This window comes from Callospermophilus lateralis, chromosome 13, assembly GCF_048772815.1.
Source record: "Callospermophilus lateralis isolate mCalLat2 chromosome 13, mCalLat2.hap1, whole genome shotgun sequence".
In the NCBI taxonomy this organism is placed as follows: domain Eukaryota; kingdom Metazoa; phylum Chordata; class Mammalia; order Rodentia; family Sciuridae; genus Callospermophilus; species Callospermophilus lateralis.
In genome coordinates, this window is record NC_135317.1 from 4,611,807 (window position 1) to 4,636,220 (window position 24,414).

The 24,414-nt window shown below is 41.0% G+C and overlaps 1 pseudogene; it reads right to left on the reverse strand.

Annotated features, from left to right (window-relative positions):
• Window positions 1-23,017: 23,017 nt before the first annotated feature.
• The window catches only part of LOC143637832 (eukaryotic translation initiation factor 5 pseudogene), a 46,227-nt pseudogene continuing 44,830 nt past the window's right edge, over window positions 23,018-24,414 (reverse strand).

The window sequence follows — 24,414 nt, forward strand, 5'->3', positions numbered from 1 at the left end:
TAAGCAAAGAGCCACAGATTATGCCCATTTATTTCCATTTGAAAACTGTTTTATTCATGCTTCACAAAGGGGTGGCCTGAGGCAAAGACCTTCCTGACATTCAGGGAAACAGAACCATAGGTAAGCAAATGAACCAAAGCAGGGTTTCTACACTGAGAGTTTAATGGTAACACTGATATCTGAGTTTTCTAAGATGTTCCCATTCTCTACAGCTCTCAAGTATATGGACATGTCACAGAGCTTGGAGGTGTTAAATATCTTGGACACAAAACCATGAGCCTATTCTGGAGAGTGGCCAGAATTCAGGAAGAAAATAGGAACTTAGGAATTTACAAGGTGTTGCCCATCCATAAGGCACGCCACAGTCCATTCATAAATTAGGCAGGATGAATTCTGGGAAGTTTTCTACTAGACAGGACAAATCCATTGATGCATTCTCTTTTCTAATGTTTACAACCACGGACACAGTGGGATACACAGACATAGAAACACTAGCATTGTCAAACGACTTACTAGAAACAGTCCACTCCAATCCAAACAAAGAGCCTTTCCTTCCTATTCTCAGAACTTGAGAGAAAACCACAAACTCACACCCAAACCCAAAAAGGCACCTCCTTAACCCAAGTAGGTCTGTGACTATCCAGAGTGTCCTCTAACTGGTGGGCCATACTATGTTCCCCTGAAATAGCCTGTCCGGTCCCAGATCTGGTCACCTTGGCAAACTATGTGAAGTTGTCAGGAGCCGGCAGTGAACCAATAGCTGCTTTCTCAGGAAAGGTCCCTCTTCAGAGCTCTTCTGGCATTTGACCATCCTCATATCAGTAGGTACCAAGAAAGACTGACTCTGTCCTTGGTAAATCCCAACAAGTGAGACCACTAGGACTGGGACTGGGACTGGCTCTGGGTGCCTGGCTTCCTGGATCTCAAGTTCAGAGATTTCCATCACCAAGGAAGTGAGGTGAGGTCACTTACTTCAGGAAATGAATGAGGTCACTGCCTTGGCCACCACTTTGTCCTAACAGTTGCTTCCAAGGGTCCCATGAGATGGAGGCTGCTCCTACTTCCTGTGACACTTTCACAAGTTAGAATGGTATATCAACCATAGGTACCTGGGAACAGCTTTCCACACAGGCATGGTTTGATCAGTCTTCTCTACATTAGGAAAGGAGAGGCTGATTCAGACATATCCCTTCATACTGACCAGGTTGTTTGCCATGAAATATGACTTTTTCTCTCTTAGTTCCTTCATAGCTGCCTGCAACTTCTCCAGGGTATCATTTCTGCATGGACCTTTGATGTTCTCAGCAGGTGGAAGATACCCTACATTATTGTATTATAAGACAAACTCTGTCCTGGCTAATCTGTAAACTTAGTTTGAGGGAACAGTGTATGGTTAGGGTAGTAACAGGTTCGAATTTGGTTAGGAATCATACTGAGAAATGAACAATGGTATTGGGAACTTGCGATATTTACAAGAATATATTGGTGAAATATAAGTATGAAAACAGAAATTGAATTAAGATTTGAATCCAAGAAGGGCATTGGGCTCTTGATTGGGATACTTAGCTTTGAATTATATTCTGAACAGATGTCTCAGATAAATCAATATACAATGGCATAGGACCTTGTACCTTGGATGATTGATTGTCGAAGAGATCATCCAGTCAAAAAGGTATAGTCAGTAGGATTAGGAAGATAGTTGGTAGGTATAGAAAAAAGAGTGAGTATAGAATTTGGACCAAAAGTTCTTTAGCAATAGGGTTTCAGATAGAGAGTGAATGTAAATGTCAGCACATGTGAAGAGTCAGTCACAATGATGAACTCGTGAAAATATGTAGGAAAGCAGATATCAATAGAGACATTAGGAAATCAGGCAAAATACAAAGTGAGTGATAGGATTAGACATTTTCAACAGGTTTGATGTTCAATATATAATCTTAGGAAGAAACAAATATGTAGTCACCAATAGGATTGATTTGAGAGCATTAGGCAACCTGGACATGGATGTTTTTAGTAATCCATGCTCACTTTCCATTTAGACTTTGGTGAAAGGTTAATAAAATAGGTAATTGTCACTTCCTGATTTTCTGTATGCTGAACAAAACACTGATGAAATCTTTAGGACTGTTTGCTAATCTTATTTCCAGAATGTGCTGTCCCCAACTGCCAAACTGCAGAATGTACACCCTCACCCGTTTGTACGCAAACCGCCCCCTTGCCCTCAACCATCAATAAACTTCCCTCCCTGCCCTCTCCAAGGAAAGTATATAAGTTCTGCTTAAGCTGTTCTCATTGCTGTCTGCTCTTTTCAAGTGATCTGTGAGCTTCAGAATGCTGGACTTCCAATAAATCCTTTACTGTTGCATGAGACATTCTCTTGGTGGTCTCTTCCTCCGACGCTCGCCCGAACTTTACATCTGGAGGCACCAGCTAAATCCAGTAGCGGCGGACGAAAGACCCCCAAGGGGCTCCTTTCAGGGTAAGTAAGGCGACTCTTTCTGGTTTCAGGTTTCAGGTTAGGATTTGCCAAAATCGCTATCGGTGATGAGCGTGAGCTCTCTCTGACGGTGGCTGACAGATGTGTCACAGAGCCACAGGCCACGTCCCTGGGACACGCCCGAGAGGACTCAGGAAATCAAGGAACAATAGTCTCCTCAACTCAGTGATATTTTGTTTCAGATTTGGTATTGCCAGTCCATCAGGTTTTGCCGGGTACTCAGTCCTGGTCTCAGTATTGGATGTCCATTGCCTGTCTTTATTGTCTTGTCTTCTCTGTGTAGTGTGCCATTGCTTTCACTGTTTGTGTATCTCTCATTTTGGGACAGAGCACTTCAATACCTCTCTCCCTGACCCTTGATCACTGGACCAAAGTTCGCTTAAGGGCCCAGAATCTTTCTTTTTCAGTAAAACGCTGGACCTGGCAGACTCTCTGTGCCTCAGAATGACACACCTTTGGAGTTGGATGGCCCCCAGAAGGATGTTTCTACTTCCCACAAATTTGAAAAATCAGAGATATTGTCTTTCAGCTGGGGCCACATAGCCATCCAGATCAACAGCCATATATCTTAACTTGGCAGGACCTCTGCAAATCTCCTCCTCCATGGGAGAAGCCTTTTCTTGTCCCTGCCCCCGCTCCTACTCCTTCAACCATGATTCTATCTCTAAAACCCTCTGCTCCTCCTCCTCCACCCTCTGTTCTCCCTGAGTCTCAAGACTCTACTGGACTCTCCTCCCCCTTCTTATCCCCTGCCCTCGTCCCCAAAACCCAACAACCTCTAAGTAATTCCAATGCTGCTGACTCAGCCTCTCTGCCATTGGAGGAAGTTAGGCCGGCCCAGGGCCCTGCAGATGACTCCCCCGCATCACACACAGCCCCTCATTTCCTGGAGGAAGCTGGCCGGCTAAAAGAACTCAAAGAACTCCCTGGCATTTTCACACCTGCCTACTTGGGATGCCTGCCAACAAATCCTAGGGACTCTCTTCATGACAGAGGAATGAGAGAGAAACCTCCTGGAAGCTAAAAAAAAATATCCTCGGACCAGATGGGTGACCAACACAACTTCCCAACATAATCAAAGCCGGCTTCCCCTTGAACTGACCCAAGTGGGACCCTGACACCTTTGAAGGTAGGGAGCATCTGTCCACTTATTGCCGGGCCCTAATAGTGGGTTTCCAACCAGTCGGTAGGCAACCAAGTAATTTGGGCAGGTTAAGAGAGAATATTCAAGGGCCTGATGAATATCCCTCTATGTTTCTAGAGAGAATTATGGAGGCATATAGGAGATTTACTCCTTTTGTTCCTCAGGCAGAGGATCAAAATGCATCTGTCATGATGGCCTTCATTGGGCAAGCTGCCCTGGATATTAAAAGAAAGTTACAATACGTAGATGGATTACAAGATATGACCTTGAGAGATTTAGTCTGAGAAGCCGAGAAAGTATAGTATAAGTGAGAAACAGAGAGAAAGAAAGGGAGCAAAGGGAAGATGAGAGATGCAAGAGACTGACTAAGGCATTGACTAAGGTCCTGGTCACAACAATAAATAGGCCAGAAATTAAGAAACAGGGAGACAGGAAGGGATACCTTGGTGCACGCCAGAGGCCACCCCTGGCCTCAGATCAATGTGCCTACTGTAAAGAAAAAGAACACTGGGCCAAAGAGTGCCCTAGAAAGAGACAGCCACGCCAGCCAGCCATTCTGACTCTAAAGGATGACTAAGAAAGTCGGGGCTCATATCCCTTCCCTGAGCTCAGGGTAACTTTTGAAGTGGAGAGGATCCCAGTAAACTTTGAAGTGGATACAGGGACAGTATACTCAGCCCTTAAGGCCCCACTGGGCCCACTATCAAATAAAAGGTCTCTAGTTCAAAGGGCTAACGGTAGTAAATATCAGACTTAGACAACTAAGAGGACCATGGACATGGGGAAAGGAAAAATCCATCACTCCTTCCTAGTAATCCCAGAATTCCTGTCCCCATTGATGCGCAGAGATATGCTCAGTAAGCTCTGGGCCAAAACAACTTTTAACCCCGAAGGCCCCAAAATGAAATTTCTAAATCCTTCAGTAAAAACTCCTATAGTCTTGGCTTTATAAATTTCAGTAGATGATGAACAGCAACTCTTCACACCCCCCAAGACTGATCAAACAGGCAAGCTACCCGAGAAATGGATAACGGATTTCCCAGATGCTTGGGCAAAAACTGCGGGGTTAGGCCTAGCTGTGAAATAACCTCCAAGAACAGTGGAGTTAAAAACCTCAGCCTCCCCAATCAATGTCAAACAATATCCTCTGAGCAAAAAAGGTAAAGATGGGAAAAGGCCCCATATTCAGAAATATCTGGCCTTAGGGTCCTAAGGCCCTGTCAATCGGCCTGGAACACCCCCCTGCTACCAGTAAAAAAAAGCCAGGAACCGGGGACTATCCCCAGTTCAAGACCGAAGAGAGATCAACAACAGAGTGCAGGACATTCACCCCACAGTAACTAATCCGTACAATCTGCTTATCACTCTGAACCCTGAGCATAAATGGTATACTGTTCTGGACTTAAAAGGTGCTATATTTTGCTTGCCTCTGCATAAAGTTAGTCAGTTGCTGTTTGCCTGCTAGTGGGTAGACCCAGAAACCGGAACGTCTGGTCAACTAACTTGGATTAGACTCCCACAAGAGTTCAAAAACTCTCCCACTCTCTTTGATGAAGCCCTCCACAGAGATCTCAACAACTTCAGAACTACGCACCCCAAAGTCACCCAGCTTCAATACGTGGATGACCTGCTACTGGCAGCCAACACCAAGGAAAACTGTGAGTCTGGGACCAAAGCTCTATTATATGAGCTTCCTCAACTCGGGTATAGAGCTTCTGCTCAAACGGCCCAAATTTGCCAGCAAGAAGTAATCTTCCTGGGCTATTCCCTTAGGGGCGGTAAACGATGGCTCACTGAGCCCAGAAATCAAACAGTTGTGCAGATACCACCCCCATCTAGCAGCAGACAACACAAGAGAGTTTCTTGGGACTACTGGGTTTTGCAGGTTATGGATTCCTGTGTTTGCATCCTTAACTTCTCCTTTATACCCGCTGTTAATGGGAGATGCCCAATTCCAATGGACCCCGGAGAACCAACAAGTTTTGATAACATCTAACGACACTGGCACTGAACTCATCAACTTGACTGAGCCAAGCCTGCAATTTCAGAAAGCCCTACACTACGTTAAAAATATATATCAAGTTACACAACTCAGTTCAAAGAAACTGCAGGCATTCCTGAAGGATCAAGAACAGAGTTTTCCACTAACCGACTCACAGCGAAAGGAAATAACTGAACGGGTAATAAAAGCCTGTTCGGTCTGTCAATAGGTTAATGCTTATCCTTCCAAGCTTTCTGCAGGAAAGCACCTATGAGGAACCAGACCAGGACAATTCTGGGAAGTGGACTTTACTGAAATTAAGCCAGCAACTTATGAACTTAAATATCTCCTAGTCTTTGTAGATACATTTTCAGGATGTATTGAAGCCTTCCCCACAAAAAAAAAAATGCAAAAATGGTGGTCAAGAAGATCCTGAAAGATATTTTTCCAAGATACGGCCTGCCTAAGGTAATAGTGTCTGATTATGGCCCAGCATTCATGGCCCAAGTAATTCAGGGGTTAGCCAGGACCCTGGGGAAAAATTGGAAGTTACATTGTGCTTATAGACCCCCAGCTCAGGACAGGAAAAAAAATAAATAGAACCATTAAAGAGACCTTAACAAAATTAAGCTTAGAGAGCGGCATAAAAGATTGGACTATGCTCCTGCCTTATGCACTTTTTCATGCAAGAAATACTCCCTCTCTTTCTTTGTGTAACCTCACCCACTATGAAATTCTCTATGGGGCCCCTCCTCCACTAAGGGACCTAACACCAACTCTAAGACCTAATGATCCCTTCAACACCCTCTTGTTTGACAGACTTAAAACTCTTGAAAGAACTCAGCAATACCTCTCGAAACAGCTCTCCACTGCCTACCAACCTGGTGAAGAGGGGACTCCACATCGATATCAAATAAGAGACTTCCTCTACATAAGACAACATCAGGTGTCATCCCTGGAACATCGCTGGACAGGACCATACCAGGTGCTACTTATAAAACCTACAGTGGTAAAGGTAGACGGAATCACTTCCTGTATCCTAATTCTCGTCTCAAGCCTGCGCCCTGTCCAGAATCTGGCTGGAAACTGGAAAAGACTGGTAACCGTTTCAAATTGCATATTCGCCATGTGGATAAGGCTATAGACTCTCCCCTTGGCCACCAGTAGTCCTAACCCTCATCAGCCTGTTCAGCAGCGATGGCTGATCAAAAATTCTACCTGACAAGAAGTATGGTCTATCTCGCATACAGCCCCCTTAGGGACCTGGTGGCCATCTCTCCACCAAGACATTTGTCAGCTGGCTATACGTCTTTCCTATTGGGATATCTCTGATGAAGAGGATCCCACTAAAATTCCATTAAATCTTTTCCATACCATAGATAATGGAAACAAACATTATGGATGTAGGGACATGCGAGCCAGATGCAGGTTGGCTAGCCTAGACTACTATGTTTGCCCAGCAGACTATCAAAGCCACAAACAGCCATGGCTGTGTGGGGGAAAAGCCGACTTCTGCAGTAAATAATGGGGATGTGAGCATATCGGGGCTGCCTGGTGGAACCCAAACTCCTCATCAAATTTAGTACACAGCATTGGCCATATTACCAATTAGACAACCAAAACCGATGGCCCCCAGAGGGGTCTCTAGATCCTCAAATTCTGTGTGACCATTTCAACTTCGGCAAGTGTTCTAAAGAATCCATCCTTTTGGAATTTCCTTCCAAGGAAATTCCCCTATGTGTAGGCCTTTTCCCTCCTTTGCTCACGTCCTGAACTATGCTTCTCCAATAGACCCTCACCCCCCGCCTTCTGCTCCAGACTCTCTGCTGTCACTCCCACATCAGCAACCTGATTTCTCCGTTCCAATTACTAGATCAAAAACCAAAACCTCCCCTGGTTCTCAGACAATTGCCCCCTTGTTGAGCTTGCAGGTACTGAGGTACCCTTCCACCCACTCACTCCACTCTTCTCCTGTCAGTGCCCGCACCAGGTCCCACCAGGTCCTCTTACCAGCTAACCCAAAACTCAAACCAGCTGAGGAGTGCCCTCAGATGCCTATCCAAGATGTAATGAAAATGGCCTTTAAAGTGGCTTTGTCATCACTGACAACAGGTTAGGAAGAATTTAAAGTCCCTCACAGGCTTTTTGGAATACTCACTCCCGTCTTCCCCTCTACTCTACCTGTTCTACTGATCAAGTTTTGTTGCCAGGAAAATCCCAAACCCCTTTCCCATTATTCTTTTATATCTCTTTTTCCTCATTCTCAGAATCACGGTGCTGCTCTCACCGCTCCCCCGCCTTCCCCATCTCCCCCCTCTGTACCAGGCCCACAGAAAAATCTTAAATGGCCTTCTCCAGAAGTCTTCATGATGGCTGACTTTAGTACTTTCAGCAACAGAGTCCCTATAGAACAGTTCAGTGTAGATAAACTTCCTCGTTTTGTGTTGCTCTGTTCTACTTGGACACTGGCTGGAAAAATTAGCACTCCTAAGCTAGACACCCCCTTACTAGTTTTTAACAAAATATGTGAACAAGGCCTCTGGCCTTGAGCTGGGGCTTACAAAGATGGCTAGATTTCTAAGATAAAGAAGTTTACAACTGGGCTCCATGGTACCAGCTGGCAGGAAGAAAAAAAAAAGAGAAGAAAAAAGCTCTCCCCCTCCCAGGTGTTCTTTAAAAGTTAACTTGCCCAGAGCAGAGGAAAAAAAAAAAAAACAGAAACAAAAACTGTGTTTTGTGAACTTCTGCACACTGTGAATTTGTGAGCCACTTACGTTACATGTTGGGTACAAAATTCTGAAACTACCTAAACTTGGGGTTCAGGGGATTAATTGATTACAACAGAAGCAATGCCCTCTAAATTCGGTTGCAAACAAATAGGACTGTTTCTCTGACTTCTGTGCTATCTTAGGTGCCTTGCCTCGTCCGTCCCTACAACAGTATAATTCTATATACTTAAGCATTGTTTATTTTTTCATAAAATGATCAACAGATGGGATTAAGTATGTGATGGTGCAGATGTTTCCCAGAGTGCTCTATCATGACGCAGGATCATTTAAAGTTTCAATGGGGGGGGGCATACAAACTGGTCCCACTGGAAACCTGTATCCCTCACTTTCTCCATCCTATTAGGAATAGGAGTTGCTGCAGGGGTGGGCCCAGGAACCACTGTCCTAGTCGATGGGACACAACACATGACCCAATAAGAAGCAGCAATAGACCAAAACTTAAAGGTATTAAAAAACTCCATCACAGCTTTACAGGAATCTTTAACCTCTCTCTCTGAAGTTGTTTAACAGAACTTTCGAGGGTTCAACCTCCTCTTTATGAGAGAAGCGGCCTTTGTCCTGCATTGAGGGAAGAATGTTGTTATTATGCCGACCACACTGGAGTTGCAAAAGAATCTATGATTAAATTAAGAAGACGCCTTGTAGAGCATCAACAAGACAGAGAGGCCCAAAAAGAATGGTTTGAGTCTTGGTTCACAGAGTCCCCCTGGTTAACTACGCTCTTATCAGCCCTGGCCGGTACATTAATAATCCTCATATTATTGCTAACTGTTTTACCTTGTTTGCTCAACCATGTAGTTTCCTTTCTCCAAGGTCAAATTGGACAAGTTAAACTTATGGTAATAAGAAAACAATATACCACACTAGCAGACATAAAATGTGACACCCCCAATGATCACTTTTATGATTAAAAGTAACCAAAAGAAGAAGTGGGAAATGAAAGGTTAACAAAATAGGTATTTGTCACTTCCAGTTTTTCGGTATGTTTAACAAAACACTGTTGATATCTTGAGAACAGTTTGCTTATCTTGTTCCCTGAATGTGCTGTACCAACTTCAAAACTGTAGAATGTACTCCCTCACCCATTTGCATGCAAACTGCCCACTCGCCCTGAGCCATCAATTATCTTCCCTCCCTGCCCTCTCCAAGGAAAGTATATAAGCTCTGCTTAAGCTGTTCTCAGGGCTCTCTGCTCTATTCAAGGGAGCTCTGAGCCCCAGAATGCTGCACGCCCATAAACCCTTGGCTGTTGCATGAGAAAGTCTCTTGTGGTCTCTTCCTCCGACGCTCGCCTGACCTTTACATTGGTAAAATAATAAGTGTGACCTTTGCTTTTTGTGTCCAGAATATTACTGTGATGAAATGTATATGTAGATAAGGTGACTTGAGTATATCTTCCGCAATTTCTGGAAGCAATATTTTGACGATGTACAAATTAGTATTGGGTGTACAAATAGGTGTACCCTATGACTATGAATATAGAGATAATGCATGAATAGACTGTACTGTGAATAAATAATATAATGGGTTCCAAATTTAAATAATGCATTCAATTCATATCTGAAAATATACAGGAAATCTTATATTGATACACATACATTCATTCCAATCACTTATACATCTAAAGGTAATATTAGGTTTATGGTTTATCATGAAGAGTGTGTGTTATGGAAAGTCTCAAAATGGAATCAAACCAGTGTTCAAGCCCAGGTGGATCCATTCACCTCTTCCAAGTGCCACACAAATTACCACAATTCAAAACAAAACGCTTCCACATGGTCCTTATCTTCTTCCTTGTAGACACTCATCATAAACTCTGGATGGAGGTATCCATGAGGGGCGAGGTCAAGACAGTTTCCAAAATAACCTCCCTTGCCCCTCATTTGCCTAAAGTCTGTGTGGCCTTCAAATCCAGACTGTGAATCAGGAGTGATCAAATAGGCCTGCAGTTAATACTGCTCGGCTTCTCCAATTTGAGGCCTACTGTCTGTGGGGTTTAGATTCTTTATGTGAATTGGAGTCATGAGAAAACCCAAGAGCATATGGGCTAGCCTCTGCAGGGCTTTGAAGAACTCATTTGTCCCAAAGGATCCCTATTCTCAATTGATGGATGTCAGGAACCCTAGAGAGGAAGGTGGCAGTCTTCATCCACAATGACTACTCTTTTGGCCATTTTAGTTTTGGATGCACCCATGGGATCTTTTTTTACATCCATCAGGTGCTGAGAATCTAAGACACAGCCTCACACAGGGCCAAGAGGCTGACTCAGACACATCCCTTTCCAAAGCAATTAAGCAAAGAGCCCCAGGTGATGTCCATTCATTTCCATTTTAAAACTTTTTTCTTCAGGCTTCACAAAGGGGTGGCCTGAGGCAAAGAACTTCCTGACATTCAGGGCAAGAGAACAATAGGTAAGCAAAAGGTGCAAAGCAGGGTTTCTCCACTGAGATTTAATGGTCATTCTGATATCTGATTTTTCTGAGATGCTCGCCATTCCCTTGAGCTATCCAGTACATGGCGATGCCACAGAACTTGGAGGTGGTACATACCTTAGACACAAAACCATAAGCCTATTCTGGAGAGGTGCCAGAATTCTGGAAGAAAACTGGAACTTAGGAAGATTCCAGTTGTTACCCACCGATAAGGCAATCTGAAGTCCATTCAAAAATTGGGCAGTGTGAATGCTCGGAAGCTTTCTACTAGACAGGACACATCCATTGATGCATTCTCTTTTCTAATGTCTACCACCACTGACAAAGTGTGATAAACAGAAATAGAAACACCCGCTTTGTCAAATGACTGACTAGAAACAGCTTATTCCACACCAAAAAAAGCGCCTTGCCTACCTATTCTCAGAACGTGAGACAAAACCACAAACCCACCCCCACATTCACAAAGGCACCTCCTTCCCCAAGAAGGTCTGTGACTATCTTGATTGTCCTCTGATTGGTGGGCAATACTATGTTCCCCTGAAATGGCCTTACCTGTCTCAGTTCTGGTCTCCTTGGCCAACTCTGTGAATGTGTCAGGACCCAGAGGTGAGCCACGACCTGCTTTCTCAGGAAAGGCCACTCTTCAGAGCTTTGCTGGAATCTGGCCATTCTCACATCAGTAGGTACCAGGAAAGACTGACTCTGTCATTGGTATACCCAAACAAGTGAGACCACTGGGACTGGGACTCAGACTGCCTCTGGGTGCCTGGCTTCATGAATCCCAAGTTCAGAGATTTCCATCACCAAAGAAGTGAGGTGAGGTCACTTCCTTCAGGAACTGAATGAAGTCATTGCCTTGGCAACCACGTTGTCCTAACAGTTGCTTCCAAGGGTCCCATGAGACAGAATCTGCCCCTAATACCTGTGACAATTTCACAAGTTAGAATGGTATATCAACCATAGGCACCCAGGAAAATCTCTCCAGACAGGCCAGGTTTGGCTTCCAAGTGTCAGATGAGAAACAGGCTGCCCCTACTTCCTGTGACACTTTCACAAGTTAGAATGGTATATCAACCATAGGCACCCAGGAACTGCTACCCACACAGGCCTGGTTTGGTCCATCTTCTCTGTATTAAGAAGAGAGAGGCTGATTCAGACAGAACCCTTCATTCTGACCAGGGTGTTTGCCATTGAACATGACTTTTGCTCTCTCAGGTCCTTCATAGCTGCGTATATATTCTCCAGTGATCATTTCTGCAAGGAACTTTGAGGTTCTCATTAGGGGGAAGTTCCCCTACATTCCTGTATTGTAAGACCAATTCTGTCCCTCCTCTCTGTAAATTTGGATTTAGGGAACAGTGTATGCTTAGGGTAAATAACATGTTTTATTTGTGTTAGGAATCATTTTGCTGGATGAATAATGGTATTGGGCACCTGCAATATTTATAAGAATATATATTTGAAATGAAAGTATGAAAACAGAAATCTAGGTAAGATTTGAAGCCAGGAAGGGCATTAGGCCCTTGATTGGGATATTTAGCTTTGAATTACATTTTGCACTGTGGTATCAGATAAACCTATACACAATGGAATAAAAACTTGTACCTCAGATGCCTGAATGTCGAAGAGAACATCCAGTGAAAAAGGGATAGTCAGTAGGTTTAGGAAGATCCTAGGTTTCGGAAGAAGAGTGAGTCTTCGAGTTGGACCAATAGTTCTTTAGCAATAGGGTTCCCTTTAGAGAGTGAATGTAAATGTCAGCACATATGAAGAGTCAGTCACAATGATAAACTGGGAAACTTATGTAGGAAAGCAGATATCAATAGAGACATTAGGAAATCAGGCAAAGTGTAAATTGAGTGATAGGATTAGACATTTTCAACAGGCTTGAGGTTGCATATATAATCTTAGGAAGAAACAAATATGTAGTCACCAATAGTATTGACATTTGAGAGCATTAGGCAACCTGGAAATTGATGTTATTAGTAATATATACTCACTTTCAATTTAGGCTTTGTTACATTCATAAGTGTGACCTTTGCATTTGTGTCCAGAATATTACTGTGATAAAATGTACATGTAGATCAGGTGACATGAGTATTTCTTCCACCATTATGGGGAGCAATATTTTTAAAACCTATAAATTAGTATTGGGTATACAAATAGGTGTACACTGTTTTGATGAATATAGAGATGATGCATGAATAGAGCATACTGTGAATAAATAATATAACTGGATCCAACTTTAGAAATTGGAATTGGAATAAATTGATAGCTGAAAATATACAGGATATCTTATATTGATAATGGTATACATACATTCATTACAACCAGTTATACATCTAATCGTAATATTAGGTTTATGGTTTATCATGAAGAATATGTGAGGTTTGCTTCAAAAGTGATTATAGAATTCGAAAATAATGTGTTTGGAAAGAAGTCTCATGAAAGACCAGTCAAGAAACCTGGAGAAATACATGTGTTCTGGAGCAGGAAGTGATTGAAAGTGAAACAGATGTTTTAAATTTTGAAATTTTGGATGAAATATTTATCCAATGATGTGCATAAACTGAAGAAATAGAAGTGTACAAGTGTTGAATAAAAATGAATGTCAAAATCCACCTCATGTCCCATAGTAATCTACTAGCCTTGATGTTAAACTGGGTAAGTGACTGTAGAAATATTAGAATTTGTATGCACCTTTCACTGAAGGTAGTTCTAAGTTCTAGGAAACAAATATGTATTTCAGGTGAGTGAATATTTCTGAGAATAATCTTGTGAAAAGTTGACAATATATCTATATATATGAATATGAATGTATTTATGGAGTGTATAATAAGACATATATTTCATATTTTGAAAAATCTGGAATATATATATATATATATATATATATATATATATATATACACACACACACACACAAAACACACAGAGACATTAAAAATTAGGAATATATATGCCAATTGAAATTCATGGTGAAATATAAATCTTCCAAAGGTCCAAAATTTTTAATTTTACTGAACATGGATTTATGAATAATGTTGTTCAACTACGAAGGTCACCCATAGGTTGAATTTTAATATCAAACAGGGTTTATGAGGAGTGATCTCTTCTTGTAATTTGTGTCTGCCAAGTCAGCCACCTCACAAGAATGTACATGTGATACCAGGTAGGATTCTACATGTGCATATAAAAATACATGTTCTCAATAGGCAACAGAGAAAGGGAGACAGGAATTCACATATTTATTAACTTTAAAAACACATGGAGATCTATTTCAATTAAAAATTAACTAGATTTTTAACACCTACCCTACATAATGCAAATAGCAACTACAACTATACACCATGCCTCCACTGAACTGCTTGTATTTCTATTCTGTTTGGTTTATTTTTCTCCATCATATTAGGATTAGTAGTCAGAGTCTAGTAGTTTATGAGTTAGTTTCAGGGATTCAGTATTTCGAATGGAAATTTGTAAAATGAATCCAATGTGTATGCAAACATGTGCTACACAAATATGTTCCCACTCTCATCCACAACAATGCCTTGACATTACCTTCACCCCAAGTAAGACACAATTAGAGGAGAAGAGTTAGAAAATCTGTGAATGCATATCTGGAATGGAATATGCTCAGGAGTTCACAATCTTGGAGGTGGTAGAGCAGTTTCCAAAAGTAAGGGACATGGTAACCACTCCACATACATGGAGCTCTGCTGGCCTAAAGACTTTTTCAGAAACTGCCTCTGAGGTTGGGCACTTGAAATATATGTTGTTGTAAGGAGCTTTAGCTTCCTTTCTAGTGAGATCATCAAAGCTGGGTCTGCATCTATGTGACCTGGAGGACATGGATTCTTATTTTACAATGAACATGAGGCAGCAGTGCTGAATTCTCTCTTTGTAGGTAAACTGTGGCCACTGGGTGCTAAGTGTTTCCCCGTGTGGACTGTGAAGCCATTTGGTCCTCCTCCACTATTCGTGGTGGTTTTTGCTGCTGCACTGGAACTTTGGTATTTGCTTCAAAAAATACAACAATTTCAACTGTGAAACAGTGCTGGAGAGAGTTCTGCCTCATGTGGTGGGTCAGGGTCTGCAGGAGAATGCACCATCCAGGCTTCTTTCCCACATAGCTTGCACCCTTGACCATATCAACCTGATTCTGAACATTGCCCTGAAAACTCTCCAAATAACAAGATGCCTTTACAAATAAGGGTCTACTGGTTGCATCATGTCAGTCACAAGCTATTTGGAAACCAATGGCCGAACCACATGGTCCCACCACAGATATTTTATCACACACCTGCCCAACACTGCTCTAGGCCCACTACTCAGCAGGCTCCAACTTACTGACATATCTGTTATACATTATTTTCATAAAACCCAGTCAATCAAGGCACTCTCTGGTATACTCATAATCAGCAACAGGACATCCAAAAATTCTCCAGTGCCCCCTGGTCATGGTAATTTCAAAAATTTCATGGTGTTTATCTTGTCATTTTTCAAGGATGAAGTTGGAGGCACTCTGGGTTTCAAAAACTATTAAATGTTGAGGAAGCTCATTTGAGTGAAACTCTGGAGAAGTCTCATAAACAAGGCTTCCCAGAGAGTGAACAAAAGGCCTCATGAAGCCAGGCCAATTGAGTTCTACAATGTGAGCTCTATGTGTGCTTTGACTCTCAACTATGGCTGCCAAGTCCTTAAGAATAAAATCATGGGATATCTTGGCTGAGATTCCAAGTGCTCTGTGGAAAGCCAACCTGGGCCTTGACCTCAGTTTATAAGGGCGACTCTCATGCATGGCCTCCCAAAATCCCAACTCAACTCATGGCAATACTTCTCTGAGGTCAGTTCCAGAACTCAGTCTCTAAGGGGATTCACACCAGAGTTCAAGCCCAGGTGGACCCAGTCATCTCTTCCAGTCGCCACACAAATGACCACAATTTAAACCAAAAGACTCCCACATGGCCCTCATCTTCTTCCATATAGACACTCATCATAACCTCTAGCTGGAGGTTTCTATGAGGGGCGCTGGACAAGACAGTGTCCAAAATAAGTTCCCTTTTCTGTCATTTGCCTAAAGTCAGGGTTGCCTGGACACCCTTCCTGTGACCAGGAGTGATCAAATAGGCCTACCATTAATACTGTTCTGCTTCTCCAATTTGAGGCCTACTGACTGTGGGGTTTAGATTCTTTATGTGGATTGGGGTCATGAGAAAACCGAAGCACCAATGGGCTGGACTCTGCAGGGCTTTGAAGAACTAATTTGACACAAAGGATTCCTATTCTCACTTGATGGAGTTCAGAAACCTTACAGAGGATGGCGAGAGACTTCATCCATAATGAATGCTCTTTTGGCCATTTTGGATTTTGATGCCCACATGGCATCTTTCTTTAGAACCATCAGCTGCTGAGAATTTAAGTCACAGCCTCACACAGAGCCAACAGGCTGATTCAGACACATTCCTTCTGAAATCAATTACTCAAAGAGGGACAGGTGATGCCCATTCATTTCCATTAGAGAACTGTTTTATTCAGGCTTCACAAAGGGGTGGCCTTAGGCAAAGACCTTCCTGACATTCAGTGCTATAGAACAACAGTTAAGCAAAAAGCCCAAAGCAGGGTTTCTCCACTGCGACTTTTCTGGTCACACTGATATCTGAGTTTTCTGAGATTCTCGCCATTCCTTTCAGCTATCCAGTACATGGCCATGTCACAGAGCTTGGAGGGGGTACATATCTTGGTCACAAAACCATGAGCCTATTCTGGAGAGTGGCCAGAATTCAGTAAGAAAACAGAAACTTAGGAAGGTAGCAGGTCTTGCCCATCAATAAGGCAAGCCTCCGTTCTTTCATAAATTGGGCAGGATGAGTGTTGGTAAGCTTTTTCCTAGACAGGACACATCCATTGATGCATTTTCTATTGTAATGTCTACAACCACGGACACAGTGGGATACACAGACATAGAAACACTCGCCTTGTCAAATGACTTACTAGAAACACACCATTTGAAACAAAAGAAACCGCTTTTCCTACCTATTCTCCAAACATGAGACAAAACCACAAACCCACACTCATTCCCATAAAGGCACCTCCTTCCCTCAAGTAGGTCTGTGAAAATCTGGAGCCTCCTCTGCCTGGTTGGCCATAATTTGTTCCCACGAAATGGCCTGTTTGTTCTCAAATCTGGACTCCTTTGCCCACTCTGTGAAGTTATCAGGAGCCAGTGGTAAGCCACTACCTGCTTTCTCAGGAAAGATCCCTCTTCAGAATTTTCCTGGCATTTGGCCATCCTCACATCTGTAGGTACCAAGAAAGACTGACTCTCTCCATGATAAATCCAAGACAAGTGAGACCTCTGTGACTGTTACTGGGCCTGGCTCTGGGTGCCTGGTTTCCGGGATCCCAAGTTCAGAGAGTTCCATCACCAAAGAAGTGAAGTAGGTCACTTCCCTCATGAACTGAATGAGCTCACAGCCTTGGCAACCACTTTGTCCTAACAATTTCTTCCTTGGGTCCCATGAGATGGAGGCTGCCCCTACTTTCTCTGACACTTTCACAAGTTTGAATGGTATATCAACCATAGGTACCAGGGGAAAGATCTCCACACAGGCCTGGTTTGGTCCATTTGCTCTACATTAAAAGAGAGAGGCTGACTCAGACACATTCCTTCATCCTGACCAGGTTGTTTGCCATGGAAAATGACTTTTGCTCTCCCGGGTCCATCATAGCAGTCTACATCTTCTTCAGGGATTATTTCTGGATGGATCTTTGAGATTCTCAGCAAGTGGAAGATCTCCTACATTCCTGTATTGTAAGACCAAGTCTGTCCCTGCACTGCTGTAAAGTTAGATTGAGGGAACATTGAATGGTTAATAACATGTTCGATTTGGGTTAGGAATCATTCTGCAAGATGAATAATGGTATAGGGAACCTGTGATATATAGAATATATAGGTGAAGTATAAGTATGGAAACAGAAATCTAGGGAAGATTTGAAGCCAAGTAGGGCATTGGGCCCTTGAGTGGGATACTTAGCTTTGAATTATATTCTGCACAGATGTCTCAGATAAATCGATATACAATGAAATAGGATCTTGTACCTTGGATGATGGAATAACAAGCAGAACATCCAGTCAAAAAAAGATAGTCCATAAGATTAGCAAGATAGTCATTAGGTTTAGAAAGAAGAGTGAGTATAGAATTTGTACCAAGTTCTTTTTTTTTAAATTAATTTTTATTGTAGGTTGTTCAAAACATTACATAGTTTTTGATATATCACATTTCACACTTTGATTCAAGTGGGATATGAGCTCCCATTTTTACCCCATATACATATTGCAGAATCACATCAGTTGCACAACCATTGATTTACATATTGCCATTCTGGTGTCTGTTGTATTCTGCTGCCTTTCCTATCCTCTACTATCCCCCCTCTCCCCTCCCCTACCCTCTTCTCTCTCTACCCATCTCTACTGTAATTCATTTCTCCCCCTTATATTTTTCCTCCTTTGCCATCACTTCCTCTTGTATGTAATTTTCTATACAACTGAGGGTCTCCTTCCATTTACAGGCAATTTCCCTTCTCTCTCCCTTTCCCTCCCACCTCTCATCCCTGTTTAATGTTAATCTTCTTCTCATGCTCGTCATCCCTACTCTGTTCTTAGTTACTCTCCTTATATCAAAGAAGACATTTGGCATTTGTTTTAAAGGGATTGGCTAGCTTCACTTAGCATAATCTGCTCTAATGCCATCCATTTCCCTCCAAATTCTATGATTTTGTCATTTCCTAATGCAGAGTAAAACTCCTTTGTGTATAAATGCCACATTTTTTTTATCCATTGGTCTATTGAAGGGCATATAGGTTGGTTCCACAGTCTTGCTATTGTGAATTGTGCTGCAATGAACATGGATGTAGCAGTGTCCCTGTAGTGTGCTCTTTTTAGGTTTTTAGGGAATAGACCGAGTATAGGAATAGCTGGATCAAACGTTGGTTCCATTCCGAGCTTTCCAAGAAATCTCCATATTGCTTTCCAAATTGCTCGCAACAATTTGCAGTCCCACCAGCAATGTACAAGAGTACCCTTTTCCCCAAATCCTCGCCAGCACTTTTTGTTTTTTGACTTCCTAATGGCTGCCAATCTTAGTGGAGTGAGATGGTATCTTAGGGTGGTTTTGATTTGCATTTCTCTGACTGCTAGAGATGGTGAGCATTTTTTCATATACTTGTTCATTGATTGTATGTCCTCCTCTGAGAAATTTCTGTTCAGGTCTTGGCCGATTTGTTCATTGGGTTATTTGTTATCTCATTGTCTAATTTTTTTAGTTCTTTGTATATTCTGGATATTAGGGCTCTGTCTGAAGTGTGAGGAGTAAAGATTTGTTCCCAGGACGTAGGCTCCCTATTTACCTCTCTTACTGATTCTTTTGCTGAGAAAAAACTTTATTTTGAGTAACTCCCATTTGTTGATTCTAGTTATTAACTGTTGTGCTGTGGGTGTCCTATTGAGGAATTTGGAGCCCGACCCCACAGTATGTAGATCATAGCCAACTTTTTCTTCTATCAGACGCCATGTCTCTGATTTGATATCAAGTTCCTTGATCCACTTTGAGTTAACTTTTGTGCATGGCGAGAGAAAGGGATTCAGTTTCATTTTGTTGCATATTAATTTCCAGTTTTCCCAACACCATTTGTTGAAGATGCTATCCTTCCTCCATTGCATGCTTTAGCCCCTTTATCGAATATAAAATAGTTGTACTTTTGTGGATTGGTTTCTGTGTCCTCTATTCTGTACCATTGGTCCACCCGCCTGTTTTGGTACCAGTACCATGCTGTTTTTGTTACTATTGCTCTGTAGTATAGTTTGAAGTCTGGTATAGCTATACCACCTGATTCACACTTCCTGCTTAGCATTATTTTTGCTATTCTGGGTCTTTTATTTTTCCATATGAATTTCATGATTGCTTTCACTATTTCTACAAGAAATGCCATTGAAATTTTGATTGGCATTGCATTAAACCTATAGAGAACTTTTGGTAATATCGCCATTTTGATGATGTTAGTTCTACCTATCCATGAACAGGGTATATTTTTCCATCTTCTAAGATCTCCTTCTATTTCTCTCTTTAGGGTTCTGTAGTTTTCATTGTATAAGTCTTTCACCTCTTTTGTTAGGTTGATTCCCAAATATTTTATTTTTTTTTGAGGATATTGTGAATGGGGTGGTTGTCCTCATTTCCATTTCAGAGGATTTGTCGCTGATATACAGGAATGCCTTTGATTTAGGCGTGTTGATTTTATATCCTGCCACTTTGCTGAATTCATTTATTAGCTCTAATAGTTTCTTTGTAGACCCTTTTGGGTCTGCTAGGTGTAGAATCATGTCATCTGCAAATAGTGATAATTTGAGTTCTTCTTTTCCTATTTTTATGCCTTTAATTTCTTTCATCTGTCTAATTGCTCTGGCCAGTGATTCAAGAACTATGTTGAAGAGAAGTGGTGAGAGAGGGCATCCCTGTCTTGTTCCAGATTTTAGAGGGAATGCCTTCAGTTTTTCTCCTTTCAGAATGATGCTAGCCTGAGGCTTATCATAGATTGCTTCTACAATATTGAGGTATGTTCCTGTTATCCCTAGTTTTTCTAAAGTTTTTAACATAAAGGGATGCTGTACTTTGTCAAATGCTTTTTCTGCGTCTATCGAGATGATCATACGGTTCTTATTTTTAAGCCTATTGATGTGGTGAATAACATTTGTTGATTTCCGTATATTGAACCAACCTTGCATTCCAGGGATAAATCCTATCTGATCATGGTGGACAATTTTTTTGATATGTTTTTGTTTCCGGTTTGCCAGAAGTTTATTGAGGATTTTTGCATCTAGGTTCATTAAAGATATTTGTCTGTAGTTTTCTTTATTTGAAGTGTCTTTGTCTGGTTTGGGAATCAGGGTGATGTTGGACTCATAGAATGAATTTGGAAGTTCTCCCTCTTTTTCTATTTCCTGAAATAACTTGAAAAGTATTGGTATTAGTTCCTCTTTAAAGGTTTTGTAAAACTCTGCTGTATACTCATCTGGTTCTGGGCTTTTCTTAGTTGGTAATCTTTTGAGGGTTTCTTCTATTTCCTCAATTGGTATTGGTCTGTTTAGGTTGTCAATATCCTCCTGACTCAATCTGGGCAAATCATATAACTTAAGAAATTTATTGATGCCTTCAATATCTTCTATTTTATTGAAGTATAAGGATTCAAAATAATTTCTGATAATCTTCTGTATTTCTGAAGTGTCTGTTTTGATATTGCCTTTTTCATCCCGTATGCTAGTAATTTGAGTTCTCTCTCTTCTTCTCTTCGTTAGCGTGGCTAAGGGTCTGTCGATTTTATTTATTTTTTCAAAGAACCAACTTTTAGTTTTGTCAATCTTTTCAATTGTTTCTTTTGTTTCGATTTCATTAATTTAGGTCTGATTTTAATTATTTCTTGTCTTCTACTTCTTTTGCTGTTGTTTTTCTCTTCTTTTTCTAGGATTTTTAGTTGAAGTATTAGATCATTTATTTGTTGGTTTTTTCTTTTTTTAAGGAATGAACTCCAAGCAATAAATTTTCCTCTTAGAACTGCTTTCAATTTGTCCCATAGATTCCAATATGTTGTGTCTGTGGTTTCATTTATCTCTATGAATTTTTTAATTTCCTCCTTGATGTCTTCTATAACCCATTGATCATTCAGTAACCTATTGTTCATTCTCCAAGTGATGCATGATTTTTCCTTCCTTCTTTTATCGTTGATTTTCAATTTCATTCCATTATGATCAGATAAGATGCATGGTATTATCTCTACTCCTTTATATTGTCTAAGAGTTGCCCTGTGACATAATATATGATCTATTTTTGAGAAGGATCCATGTGCTGCTGAGAAAAAAGTGTAACTGCTTGATCTTGGGTGGTATATTCTATGTATGTCAATTAAGTCTAGGTTATTAATTATGTTATTGAGTTCTATAGTTTCCTTATTCAACTTTTGTTTGGAAGATCTGTCCGGTGGTGAGAAAGGTGTGTAGAAATATGTCTTTAACTTGTTTCTTTTTTAAATAAGACTTTTTTGGGGGGGAAAAATCCAGTTTGAAATATAGCAACACTTTTTTTGCAAGGCAATAACCAAAATCTAAAACAGCATAAGCTACATGTCCAAATGTAAAAGGCATTGAATAAACCACAATATTTTTTTTCTTTTTTTGGGGGGGTGCACAATATTCTGAACACAAGATAGGATGTCTCAACATTTTGAAATTATAATTTAAACCTTAAGGGTAAAAGCTGAAAAACTGGTGAGTTCTTGTTAGATATTAAATGCACCTTTCCCTGTTTCCCCCAAATAAAATCAGAATTTATTATTTAATCACACCTCAAAGTTTGAGTTTTCTCTTGGTACAAAGCAACCACTACATACACATTAAAATACTTATTTGTTAATTTAATAATTTTTCCCCGGCTCATCCAACGTGCAATGCACATGACTCCAAAGACTAAAATTTGTGGCTAGTGTACATGAACTGAAAAATCACAACTCCAAACTTCAAAATTAGTTCTTAAAATTATTTATAGGACACTCAGTATTTCTCAACAAGATGTTGCACTGTCATTTTATTATCAGTCTACCTCAGCACAAAAAAATTACAGATGCCAATTTGAGGGACTAAAAAAATTCAAAAGTACTAGATTTAACAGCTCAGTAAGATCATTACAAACAAGTTTGTTTACATTCTTCTGAAAACCCCTGAATGGTCTCAGCACCTAACAAAATCTACCAGGCTCCAAGGACCATGTCATGTTAAATGATGGCACCACTTTTTAAAAGGAGCCAATTCCTTTAGCTAAGTCATTCAGAGCCCAAAATCTGAAGAATGACCAAAATCAAATCTTTATTTTTATAACTGTATAAATGTGATCCAAATGTGTCCACCACTAGTTTTTCCAAAAGAAACATGCTATAAATAAGCAAACTACATTTGCTCACTGATGTGTATATGGACTTCCTAGATGTCTCATTGGGCTAATTACAGACCACTCATAGTAACATATTTTTAGTATTAAATTGTAGCATGATGTTAAGCCATTGTAGCTTTTACACATACATGTTGCACTTCTGGCTGATAATGGAGAAAAATTTGGAGCATTACACTGTTAAGCTAGGTTGCATCCATTCTTTTAAATGGCGTCAATATCAATGTCATCATCCTTGTTGTCAGACTTCACAGTTTCAACTTTCGGTACACTGGCAGTCTTTGAGTACACCACCTCAATGTTCTCATCTTCATCTTCTTCACCACCAGAAGATTCTTCCTCTGCTTCCTTCAACCACTTTATAAATGGTTCTGCTTTGACACGAATCTCTTTGGCAAGTTCTTTTGATACATATTTCTTAGAGGCCTTTTCCGACCAGCTGATGATGACCTCCTCTTCTAAAAGGTCTGCGTCATACATTTCCTTCAAGATATGTGGAATCTTAGAGAGGAGCTGAGCTTGATGCATTGCCACCACACACTCCAAACCATGAAGAAGGTATCGTTGAGCTTTTTTGTTATTGTGACAAAATCATAAGAAATGGCACCTGTATTTCTTAATCTGTTCTCTAATTTTCTCATTAAAAAGAACTTCAGTTAGAACAAGAGGGCCCATGGCTTTTACATCCAGCCTTTCTGCTTCTGCGACAATTTCTTTGTCTGATGAGTCAATGATACCCTCTTCTTTTTTTTTTCTTAACAAAATCAAACAGAATATTGACATGCCCTTCTACAATTCTTTCCAAATCATCACTGAGTGTCAGAACTTTTGCGTGGTCACTAATTTCATCCATTTAACGCCTCTGAGCTTCTTCAGTTGAATCCTCTCCCCAATCATCATCCTCCTCTTCTTCCACAGCATGTGGAGGAGGACTGATTTCATTTGGTGGTGGTGGTGGTGGTGTCTCACTGCTGGATACAGAACCATTTTCCTTGTCTTTGCCCTTTCTATTTTTCCTTTCCTTTTCTTTCTTTCCTGGATCACTGTCACTATTCTCAGGTGGGTTTTTGAGAATAAATGTGCAGAGTTTATGATGTGTGTCAAGCATGCCTCGGTAGTTACAGGCTTTACAAGAATTACCTATTGTTTGCTTCTTTGGATTGACATGCAGTTCTGTTTCAGGATTCTCACACTCAGGACAGAGAACAAATTTTTTAATGAATCCATCCAACATGTCTTGCAGCTTATTCGCCTCATGAGATCCATTGACAATGTAACGGTCATTCTTAACATCAAACTGGGTCTGTGCTCCCAGCTCACAACCAAAATATTTGGTGGGATACGTTGGAGGCCGATTAAGCACCTTTGCAACGTCAACCATGTTGACTATAACTGTCTTGATCCCATTTCCTTTGCCCTCAACCTTGGCAATCAGACGGGGCATCTTGTAGCGTTAGAACTGGTCTGACACGCTGAGGTTGACATTGACAGACTTTTTGGCTTATTAGTGGCTTTATCAATAAGATGAAGAGATCTTTGATTGCAACTTTTTGGTATCTTCTGTCTGGAGAAGAA